The following is a 12,577-nucleotide window of genomic DNA, read 5'->3' as shown; positions in this document are numbered from 1 at the left end:
AGTTATACAGGGGGAAACACAAATTCAAAACACTCGTGCAAAGCCGCGGCAGGTCACTAGTTTTTAATAAAATATCTTTTGTTCCTTCATTATACAGATAATTGAAATTGGATTTTCGTGTTCCCACTAAAAAGATCTTTTGTTCCTTCATTGTACAGAGAGATTTAAATTGGATTTTCGTGTTCCCAGTAAATTCCCGATATACCCCTGGGAATATCGATATGCGTGTCACGTCACTACCGAATTCAAGGTGCGAAATGAACGCTTTAGAAATGTAATTATTTGGGGAGCCCGCCAATTGGAAGGAATGATTTATTTTCATCCTTGAATAGCGCATGTAATTTGTTGAATTTGGTATGGTTTTCAATATTTCCTTTACCTTTTGCGGTTACACGATCCTAATTCTGCAACGACTTTATTTAAAATTCAATTTAGAACAAATTAAAATTCAATGAAATCGGAGTCCAGCATGCTCTAAGCTTTTCGCTAACTCTTTTATAATGCGAACAGCTAGGGACTGGAATTCACTGCCTGCTGAATTCTTTCCCCAATATTATAATCCGGTCTTCTTCAAGCCAAGAGTAGCGAGAGTGAATTGGCATTACTGGGTAGGTACAATAATAATAATAATCCAGCCTGTATCTCACTTAACATCAGCTGTGATTGCGGTTTTGACCGCAATATTACTTGTTTTGTTCTGCATTGAAAAAAAACTTAGCTAAAGTCCGGTCGTCGAGCACGTAGAATTTCGTCCAATGACCCCAAGATACCCATCCTTATCGTTCGCGTATCGTAATTATACCATTTACGCTAGTCGGCGACAGTACTTTAGAAAACCTTCATCCTTATTCTCATCTGGGAGTAAAACCCACGATTGCCTCCATTCCATAGTTACGAAATCCTGACTCTAGTCTAAGCACGCAACCATAAAATTCCCTTAGTATCTTTTTTATCGATAGCAAATCATCGACAAAAACTTCACTAATACTAAATCTGAAAGAGGGACATGTGACTGGTCCCTTCAGGAACTCCAAACAAACTTTGGACAGCCGATTCTTACATATACCCTAACAAATTAGCTCTAGGTACAGTCGACATCAGACTATACATTTTGTTGAAAAATATCACATAATATTACAACTGTAAAAAATGCTAAATGCTTACTGTAAACATAGTCAACACATCAACGTATTTGCTATGTGCATAATGGGTGGTAGAGACCGTCAAATCGATCGCAGCGCGCTATGTGGCAGAGATATTTTAGTTATTTTTTATTTAATTACGCTGAAAAACAAACCTGCCTTAATTTTACAGATCTCTCTCCTCTAAAATTGTGGTCACGTCATCATTCACGTCAATTTAAAAATAGTCAATTTATATTCGCTGTGTGCACGAATATAAATTGACTATTTTTAAACTTAATGCAAGGAAATAAGGTTCTTTATTTAACAACAACGTTCAGTGGCGGCGTAGCATGGCTTGGCACCCGGGGCGGTCACCCCCCCCCCATATATAGCTCGGGGCTATGGCACCCTAGAATGGTCAGGTCTGGTGCCCCCCGGGATTTTTGGGTTACCGACTTGAAGAAAAAAGATGTTAGTACGAATCAGTTATAATGATACCAATCGCACCCAAGTATCATGATATTTGTCATGCAGATGCGCCAGTGAGTACTAATCTGCGCGAATTTTGTCACCCCAAGATGCCTGGCACCCGGGGCGGACCACCCCCACCGCCCCCCCCCCCCTTACGCCGTTACTGGCAACGTTCGATTGTTAACATTAGCCAACATTAAGGTTATAAATAATATTATGTCATTCTGTCCTATGAAGCTGACTGTACCAACAAGGATGGGACAAGTAACACACGAGAATTTGGGACAAGTAAGAACTTTTCTATCCCTACGTTGTTTACTTATCAGCTTTGGAAAGTTTGGAAAAGTATGGGCGTAGTAAAGGTGTATTCACATCTTTTTAAGTGGAGCGGGCAGGGCACATAGTACCCAGAATTGACTGCCGATGGGGTAGCAAGGTTCTGGAGTGGAGGCCACGTACCAGAAAACGCAGCGTGTCCACCCAATGTAGACCGACTACCTCATAAAGATAGCAGGAAGGCGCTGGATGCAGGCCGCTACCAACCGGGTCATATGGAAATCATTGGTGGAGGCCTATGTTCAGCAGTGGATGTCCTGTGACTTAAATGATGATGTGATGAATTCAAGCGGAACGCGGCATAAAAATGTGATATAAAGTATGATACCAGACATCCAGAGAGAATGAGTGAAGAAAACCAAGTCCTTTTATAACCAGGAGTTGCAGTGTTGAGACAAGTACTTCTTCTCACTGAAAGGCACTTCATTTTGCCTTCATAACTCGATTTTTCCTTTGAATAATTTGATTTATATTCAACAAGCAATTTTGCATGAAAATGACGTCACAGGTTGACGTGTTTTGTTGGGAAATGACATCACAGGTTGTTCTGTTGTTTCTATACAAAATCAACTTGAAATTATTGGTGTCAACAAAATTTTCATCCATATCACCAGCTACAACCAAATTACCAGTAACCCTGTATATGGAGTCTGTTCCACCTCTAAGAAAAATTCTATTACAGAACCAGTACAACAGCACATTGTCTAAATTTTTGGTGCGAAATTGCACCTTAATACAACCACATAAAGGTGTCAGCGTTTAGCTTGTTTTGCTGTTTGTACACTGTAAATCAAGCGGGACCAATGGCACGTCCTCGCGGGAACCATAAATTGTATGGTAGGGAATATTGCTTACATTATAAGTGGGGAAACGGAATTGAATCTTGAACTATTTATTTATGTCCCTAACCTTTAAGTTAGGAATATAGACTTTAAAGTTCAAAATTGGACTAAAAATTCCACATTATTATCATCAGATTATTTGGTCTTCACTGGATGAGCACGAGATCCATTATAATCTACTAAAGGAATGAAGGATTTATGCCCGTATTTTTTAAGAAACCCCTATGATAACAAAATTCTTGTTTACCATAGGGGTCACTTAATAATTAGGGGTTGAGTGAAAAACGGGTATCGCGACAAAAATCAAAAGGTTGCAAATTTGGAATCCCTAAGAGGCGGGTATGAATATAGGAGAGCCAAACAAGAAGTTTTTTTGGCCCTTAGTCGCCTTTTATAATATCAACGTGAAGACTGAGTGAAATTATTCTACTTTACCGTTACGAAGAATTTTTCATTATTACAATGTTTTCAGTAAAATGATAAGAGAAAAAGTTTACATTCTAATATACAGGGTTTTAGGTAAATGAGTTTATAATAATAATGGGTTATCTAGCCCATGTTAAAAAGTCAGAAATGTGATATCATATTTTTTTTTATATTATCATACAAAATAGTAGGTATTTATAAAATCAGATTTGTATGACAATTAAAATAATTAAATTGATGATATCAATTTTTAGACTGCACCATACCATTTTTTATATGCACGCACATGTTAACATGGTCTAATGTCAGCTTATAACATCATTTACTGTTAAATAGGTAGAGTAGAAAAAACGTGCGTCGGCCGGGAATCGAACCCGGATCAACTGCTTGGAAGGCAACTATGCTGACCATTACACCACCAACGCACTTGTGTATAACGCTTTGAAAATTACTAACTGAATCACTTGAGTAAATAATCATGATGTTGTTTTAAAACTGACTAAACTGAATTCAATAGAATAAGCGAAATTATGATATAATAGCTTCACATATCTAGGTTGTGCACATAGTTAGTAATATCTGGCACTTGTAAAGTAAATTGTAACATTTTTAAACCTTATTGTGTTTCTTGGTGGCCATGTCCGTAGACGGGTAAACCGACAGTCATTGGACGCTGCCAGTCATTGGACAAAACAACCCTTGAATTTTCTTAAAATGAATATTCCTTCAAATACAATGAATATTCCTTCAAAAAAACGCACTTTTATCTCCATCAGTCGGAATCTCTCAGTTGTTGAAATAAAAATGCTATTTTTAATTCATTAAATAACTGTCCAATAACTTTCTTAAGTGTCCAATGACTGGCAGTTCACCCTACATAAAAGGTAAAATTTTGGCAAAACAGAAAGAAATAACATAAAATTTGTTCCAGTTTTAAACAAAAATATAGACTGACTAGCGGCCTCCCGCGACTTCGTACGCGTATATCCTGTTTACCCTCTTAGGAGTTGAATTATGCAAAATCCCGTATTAGTGAGCACCTACGTTCTAAAAAGAACCCTCATTTTGAGACTCCTAGCACTTGTATGTAGTTTCTGAGATTTCTAAATGAGTGAGTGAGTCAGTCAGTCAGTCCTTCGCTTTTATAAATGTGAATGTGTTGTTTACTCAATAAATTATACTATTTTTATAATACTTATACGCTTATAATTGAAATCAATTGTGGTTACATTTCAACCAGAACACGGGAGAGCCTATTTTCAAATAAACCTGGGAAATTCAATAAATCAAAACTGGAACCAGCGTAGGGTAGGGTTGCTACTAGCCATATTTGTCACAAACTGATACGTCGGTAAACTGAAAAATCTGAAAATTCAGATTCTCAGCAATATTCAAGATTCTTGTTTACACAAAAATCTTAAATATCATAAAATATGGTATTACGATATTGGTAATTCCAGTGGGTTATGTGGGACTCTCCACGCCTACTCACTACAGGCGGGGCCTACCCACTAAAACCCGACGGTGTCCAAATAAACGGAGTCGCGAGTTACTGACCTAGCTCGGATATTCGTCCACAGCTCAGGCTAGGGACTATTCCCGCCTCTCGTTCCCACCACTGCAACGCCTGTGTAGCCAGGATCTACAGCTTGACCGCCATAAAAACACAACCAATGAAGGTCAAGTTTGTCCCGGGGGAAAGTTAAACTGTCATTGGACCCGCAACGAGGTTAATCAGAAGAATATAGGAGTTCGAAATTCTCCGCCTCAGGCTAGAGGCTCGCTCGCTGTGCCCTTCATTGAGTTATCACACCCCTAGTTAAGTCATCCCTGCAGGTATTAGCGAGTGACACAACCCGGACCGACATCAGTGACGCGTCATTTCATTATCCAGGTTTAAGCCACGAGCCTTTCTACAATCGTTAGAGTTTGTAGAACCATTACGAATTTGCAATATTACATCCGGACCTAGGTCACGGGCCTGTACAATCTACTATGTGAGGGCTTAGTGTGAGTTTATATCAAACAAAAATATAATGTATTATGATTTTAGTTCTTGAAAGTTTCCGCTAGGGGCGCCGTACAATCCGTCATATATTTAATGTCACTTTTTTACGCAGTCGATATCGAATGCGCCTGTTCATAATGTTACTAGCGGATAACTTCTCTATTGAGAGATAAATGTAAAATGTCCAAGGATATATTTATTTATTTATATCATGCCTTGCTTTCCTAATCTAAGGACACGAAATAGCGATATTCCTGACTTAAAATCAGGACAACGTTGAAGAGTAGCTGAAAGTATTTGTCTATTTTTACTGGCGGACAAGATTTATAAGTAAAGACAATGGAACTATTCATACCTATTCCTAACAATACTGGAGCTAGCTCAGGACTTCTGCTATTCAGAACAGGATTAGCCACACTTTTGACAGAATTTCATCCGCTTAGCGTTTCTACAGTCTTCAGCGAAATTCGCTCGTAATAACCGGTTCTCGCCGGCCGTAACCGGATCGCACCGGCGCGCACTCGATTAATCCGGTACGTGTTAATGCTGAGCCGGACCCGGTCTGCTTTGAGTCCGGGTTTAAAACGGGTTTTAGGGTTCCGTTTAAAGTGTAAAGTCGGAGATATTTCATTCGGGCTGGCCGTTTGTGGATACAGACTAGATTTTATTGCAACTCTACCTTTGAATTACGCCCGTATTCACAAACGATGCTTGCTTAACACGTTGAGTGCGAAACCAGGTCTATAGACCTTGTGCACGTCTCGCTTACCGTGCGGCTAAGAAAATTATAGTCTTCCTTGTCGTGCGAAAGGCATAACTTCAATTGGGTCCGGTGTAGGAAAGTGATGAATATATTTCTATGATGTATTCTTAAAATAGAATCCAATGATGTACCTACCTTAATACCAGGTTTTTAGACCTGGTACCGCACGGAAGTAATAAAATGTCTTCACAATGCGAAACCAGGTCGAAGCACCTTGTACCCTGCGCACCTGGTACCGCACCCCACGCTAGCTTCGTGCAGCCAGTGTTGCCTCGCATTCGTAAGAAACGCACATGTCGACATGGCGTCAAGAGAAACAAACAAAATCAAAACTGCAAATTGATTATAATTTAATTTGCTACACGATTTATTGCTAATTTAAATAATGTTTTTCGTGACAAACATTTGAAGTTGTAACTTAATGTTATTAAATAATATGTTTTCTTTACATAAAGCTTATTTAAGTATTTATGCACGTATATCTTATTTGTAAAATATTTAGACTAAATTATTAAAACATCTTTGTTTGTTACTTTTTTAAATTTTTATTAAAACTTAATTTAAACTATCGATATTTGTATTTCACATCCCTAGAATACCCACCAGACTTCCCTAATTCAGTGCGGCACAGGGTGCATAAGCCTTGTATTTTGAATATAGCTATAATTTTTATACTAAACAAGTTATTCACGAACGGCTTCAGGTGTATGTCAATAAATGCATTATCATTAATATTCAAAGAAAAAAAACACAATATCTATTAACATGAAGCCAAAAATAAAATTAATATATCTTAAATATTACAAGGTCTTTAAGCCTTGTGCCGCCACAATGTAAGTTTTAATACCAGGTTTACTGACCTTGTACCGAAGGAATGGAAAGTATTAGAAAGTTACTGCCGCAGCAAAGGTGTTAAGTGAAGCAGCAATCCAACGCACAGCTTTGAATAAAGCTCTGTGATTGGTTCGTGTGTCCACGCGCACTGTGAGACCTAATAGTAATGTTTGTAATACGGGAGTTAGACTTTTGGCCAATCCACTCTTTCAAACAATAAGGGCCGATCGAAGTTCAGAGTTCGATTCCTAAGTGGGACATAGGTACATTGTTAAGTTTGTTTCCAGTTTGATGAAAGTGGTCTAGTATGTCTAACAATCTTAATCTAAGACTCAGAGGTTTTAGTTTTCAAATGTTTGGGAAATTAAATAATTTTTGTAACTTTATCCATAGATATTTTTTATCTGTAAAATGAATAAATGAAACACTATTAGGCTTATTTAGTGGAAGACATACTAGCCAATCAATTGATATATTCACAACTTTATTGCACATTGCTAATGCTAACTTAGTTCCTTATGCAATTCCTAGCTGATCAGTTAACCTTTTAGCCAACTGAAATCAGAGCTGAAGATATTTTTATCAGAAAATTCAGAAGTTCATTTTGTTCACGCTTGACCGTTTTTTTTTTTCATAAAACGCTGAAGATGTTACGGTAATGGAGCAAAGTGCAACGATACAATTTCGTTATTATTATGGCAGGTACAGTCAGCACTGTATACTGTTTAAAAAGTCGTTAAACTTTATTTTCAGCGAATAAGGTGTAATGTGACCGTGTATAATTTTTTACGTGGTTTAATGTGCTTAATGCGAGTTTGTATTGAACGTCGTCGCCAGCGAGTGCGTCAAAAAATCTATGAAGATTTTAATTCTTGTCGCCAATTGATATTCACAAACATTACTATGAGGTCTCACTGTGCGCGTGGACACACAGGGTGACACACGAACTAATCACAGAGATCTATTCAACGCTGTGCGTTCGATTTGCTGCTTCACTTAAGCAAGCATCGTTTGTAGATACGGGCGTTAGTGTAACTCGTACTTACTATTGTTCAAATCTAGTTTTAACAAGGCTAGTTTTGATGGTAATCTACGTGAACAAAGTCGCGAGTAAAAGCTAGCTAAACAAAAACAGTGTGCCACGTTAACGAAGGGAAAGGTTGTCACGGCCGCAAACGTGTTAATGGTTTCAGTTAGCAGTCTCAGAAACATTTTTACCATTATTACTAACTGTGATGTATGAAAATAGAAAACATGGAGAAAATAGAAACGTCGGGAGGGTAAATATTATTTACCGTTAAAATAGATATTGTTGCAATAAATCCCGTGAAGTGATAATTTTAAAACATGGAGAGGTCTAAAAGGTGGATACGACCTGCAAGCTTTCAAGAAGAGAGCGTATCTTCACCTTAAAGGCCGGCAACGCACCTGTCACGCCCCTGGAACTGCGGGTGTCTATGGGCGACGCGACGGTAATCACTTACCATCAGGTGATCCGTCTGCTCGTTTGCCTCCTGTCACATAAAAAAATAGATTTTTTACACGGGTAAAGTGGTTACTTTATCTTGATAGGGGAATGGTTAATGGAGTTGATTCAAACTGACTTTTATAAGCGGAACATTTTTAGACCTAGGTGCCAAAATTGTTTATTGGTTTTCCAAATATAAAATAAATCAATCAATAAATAAAACCGTGAAAACAAGGCTTCACTATTGGAAAACTCTTCAATCAATTATGTTTTAATGAGGCTACTCAAACCTCACTTCAGAATAATAAATCGCAAACAATAAAATTAATTTCAAAAGAAATAAAATAAACCAAACATTTTCGTCGAACTTGAAATAAGCTCTATCATACTTATTGAAAGTAATAATATTTTTAAACGTTTGCTGTCCCTGTAGTAGGTAAAAAGTATCTCATTTGAAGAAAATTTATACGAATCACATCTACGATGATGTAATGTTTGCTAAAGTATTTCTTTTAGAAAATAAATATTTCCCACCTCTATGTAACCTTTTAAAAACACTTCGACTCTACCATTAGTAGTTGCTCTAACCAAAAGATTCCGAGCTTTTCACAAAAATATGACACTTGACAGTGACGTGTTAATAAATGTTTGTGTTTTTGCTTTAAAAGTTTATGTGGAAAACATTTGCTGTTTGAAACCAACTGTAAAAAGGAGAGTAATGTTTTTAGTATGTGTCAAGGGTACTTTTAAATGTTCTTTTTAAATCTACAAGAAAATAAAATTTAACCAACACTTTTTAATAGCAGGTAGATGAGATGAAATGTTGTTCTAAAAACGAATCCCAACTAATCCCAACTAATAATATAAATGCGAAAGTAACTCTGTCTGTCTGTCTGTCTGTCTGTTACGCTTTCCCGCTTAAACCTCGCAACCGATTTTGATGAAAGAAGAACGGTCATCTGTGACCCAGGCCCGACAGAAACGAGACATACCTCAGTTTTTTTGTCATGTCTTAATTAGTTAAATTATATATTTTTTATATTCGAAATCTATGTATAACACCAAAATATTACCCTTTGTTTTTACAAAATCTAATACAAAATGTCTATTTTTCACCAAAATTGGTAAATTTATGTACCTAAATGTTTATTACAGCTGCTATGGAATGTATCTAGGTGACCTGGAGATACAGCCGGATTATACAGGGTGGAAACGATAAGTGATCTCACTCGATTATTTCTTAACTATACAAGATATCGAAAAACTAGTTATAAAATAGTGATTCTGAAAGTGCTTCACGAGCTCTTTCAAATGGTACCAAATAATAGGTTACAGATTATAGAAGCTGGTAACAGAATTTTTGAATTTTGTAACTTCTCGTTTCCACCCTGTATAATCCGGCTGTATCTCCAGGTCACCTAGATATATTCCATAGCAGCTGTAATAAACATTTAGGTACATAAATTTACCAATTTTGGTGAAAAATAGACATTTTGTATTAGATTTTGTNGCATCACCTTAATATTATAAAGCTGAAGAGTTTGTTAAGTTTGTTGGTTTACTTGAACGCGCTAATCTCGGGAACTACTGGTCCGATTTGAAAAATTCTTTCAGTGTTAGATAGCCCATTTATCGAGGAAGGCTGTAGGCTACAACATCACGCTACGGTCAATAGGAGCAGAGCAACAATGAAAAATGTTGCGAAAACGGGTTTTCACGTACGAAGTCGCGGGCACAGCTAGTATAAAATAAATAAAACCTTGAAAACAAGGCTTCACTATTGGAAAACTCTTCAATCAATTTTGTTTTAATGAGGCTATTCAAACCTCACTTCAGAATAATAAATCGCAAACAATTACTTTCAAAAGAAATAAAATTAAAACAAATATTTTCGTCGAACTTGAAATAAGCTCTATCATACTTATTGAAAGTAATAATATTTTTAAACGTTTGCTCTCCCTGTAGGAAAAAAATATTGTTATTAAGTCTCATTTTAAGAAAATTTATACGAATCAAATCCATAAGTATGTCTGCTAAAGTATTTTTCTTAGAAAATAAGTATTTCTCACCTCTATGTAACCTTTTAAACACTTTGACTCTACCATTAGCAGTTGCTCTAACCAAAAGATTCCGAGCTTTTAAAAACAAAAATATGACACTTGACAGTGATGTGTTTTTGCTTTAAAAGCTTAATGTTGTAAACTTTTGCTGTTTGAAACCAACTGTAAAAGGGAGAGTAATGTTTTTAGTGTGTATCAAAGGTGCTTTTAAATGTTCTTTTTAAATCTACAAGAAAATAATTTAACCAACACTTTTTAATAGCAGGTAGATGAGTCATAAAATATTGTACTAAAAACGAAAACATACTTTCGTTTCTCTTCGAACTAAAAGCTCTTATTCGCGTAATAAATACAGACATAAAAACAAACTCGGCCCTAACAATGTAGCAGTAAAATATATTTATTAACTCATTTTGAGGAAACACAAACCCATTTGACGGTAAAGATCGCTTAGTCCGCCATTAAAATTAAGTATTCCCAAAGGAAGCCGACCGGTCCAGAGGGAAGCAGATAAAACTGGAATTTTCCGCCCGTCACCGGTTCCAGGAACGTTCTGCGATACATTTAGTATAAAAACTCAGTGATAAAACCTTACGGAAATTAAAAATGAAGAATACTTTTTTGGGTTCCACTGGCTGATGAAAAATCCGAAAATTAGAAAGAAATAAAAACAAAAGAACGCTCTAATGGAATTGTGACACCTTTTGAACGAATAAGGTCGTTATTTCGGTCGGTTCGTCATCCAATGTACTACATGATGCAATGAATAAATGAATTTGAATTTGAATTTGAACGAATTTGAATTTGAATTGTTATTTTTACGAGTTGTTATTCTACGAAAATCTTTCCTAAAGACTGTTTCCCGCTTTTTATAACCTGGATCTTCAAGACTCGAGTCGATAAGTACCTGAGCAAGTGTGCTCCATATTGAATCTCATCATCACTTACCGGGGAGAGATTTAGGTCAACCGTAGGTTACAAAATTGAATATCTACTCGTATCTAGTTCTATGTACTAACATTGAGAACGTTACGTTAGTGGCAAGAAACTTTTTTGACCACGTTTCATACTAGAATACTAAAAATACTTAGGTATATGATTTTCAATTCTGGGTGAAATGTCAGTGTAATGAAAACAAGAATTTATGAAATTAGAGTACCTATAACTAGTTGTTTTTATGTGAAAAGTTATTTTTTTACATTTGCAATTGAGCTTTTAAAAATATCTTTTAATTCCTCCAAATAAGTTTAATTTTAGAAAGACTAAAGCGTTTCAAACTAGACTTTTCATGACTATTTATCATTGCAAATGTTATTCCTGGAAAACAAACAGTTAGGGGGGACTCGTTTTAGGCCCAATTTGACCAAACTTTTATCCAAGAATAACTCCTGGTATAACTGGCACATTGACAGTTTCAGTATAGGAAATATGTCAAAATTGACGATTTATTCTGAGATTAACATTTACTCTAGTTTGGTCGAATCCACCGTATACTAAACGGGATCCTGCATAAAACGGGTGTCTTCATGGGAACAAGTAGAAAAGTCATATATTTTTTAATATTGTTATATCCATCCAATAATACTACGGAACCCTTTACATTCGGCCCAGTTTCGTTCTGGCTCAATATGAAATAAATACGGGCAGGCTTGAAAAGATATGAACTCGAGGAGTGAATGGGCCCCATTCATTCGAATGAACGAACGACGAATGTTGCATAAAAGAACGAGATTTTAAGTCCAACGGTAGTGGACAAATAAACTAAAATTTTGCGCAGTGTAGAGTTGATTCAGAATTATTACAGAGACACAAGAAAACTATAAAATACTAGCTGAGCCGGCGAACTTTGTACCGCTTATGTTCATCAGAAATAATGTAGGATACTAATACAAATAGTGAAAGATGTTTTTAAATGTATACAGTAGTTTCGGAGCCTATTCAATACAAACAGACAATCAAATCTTTGCTCTTTAATGTAGTTTTAGTGTAGATTGTCTCTTTTACAACAATTTAAACTAACTTTTCTGTATAAAATATTAGTTTTAAAAATATGCCCTCGGTGCATAAACTCACAACTCATTTGTAGAACTTTACAACAGTGAAAAGTTGCATGTTGATAAACAATTTTACTCTTTTATGATTGTTAGTTTTCATAGATAAAACTCTGTGCTTGTTGTCTGAAAACTTTTTACAGAACGTAAAATTTTTATGGAATATTTTTACGTTTATTTCGTCTATTTTCACA

General features: G+C 36.1%; 1 non-coding gene across 1 annotated transcript; it reads right to left on the bottom strand.

The window, feature by feature from the left end:
* Positions 1-3,552: 3,552 nt before the first annotated feature.
* TRNAG-UCC (transfer RNA glycine (anticodon UCC)) lies at positions 3,553-3,624 on the bottom strand. Its single transcript has one exon. It is a non-coding gene; the product is annotated as a tRNA-Gly (tRNA).
* Positions 3,625-12,577: the final 8,953 nt, after the last annotated feature.

Source organism: Ostrinia furnacalis, unplaced genomic scaffold (genome assembly GCF_004193835.3).
Source record: "Ostrinia furnacalis isolate ACB-3 unplaced genomic scaffold, ASM419383v2 OfSCF2638, whole genome shotgun sequence".
Classification (NCBI taxonomy): Eukaryota; Metazoa; Arthropoda; class Insecta; order Lepidoptera; family Crambidae; genus Ostrinia; species Ostrinia furnacalis.
Note: the sequence above shows the minus strand (reverse complement) of the source record. Positions and strands in the feature narration are given on the sequence as shown.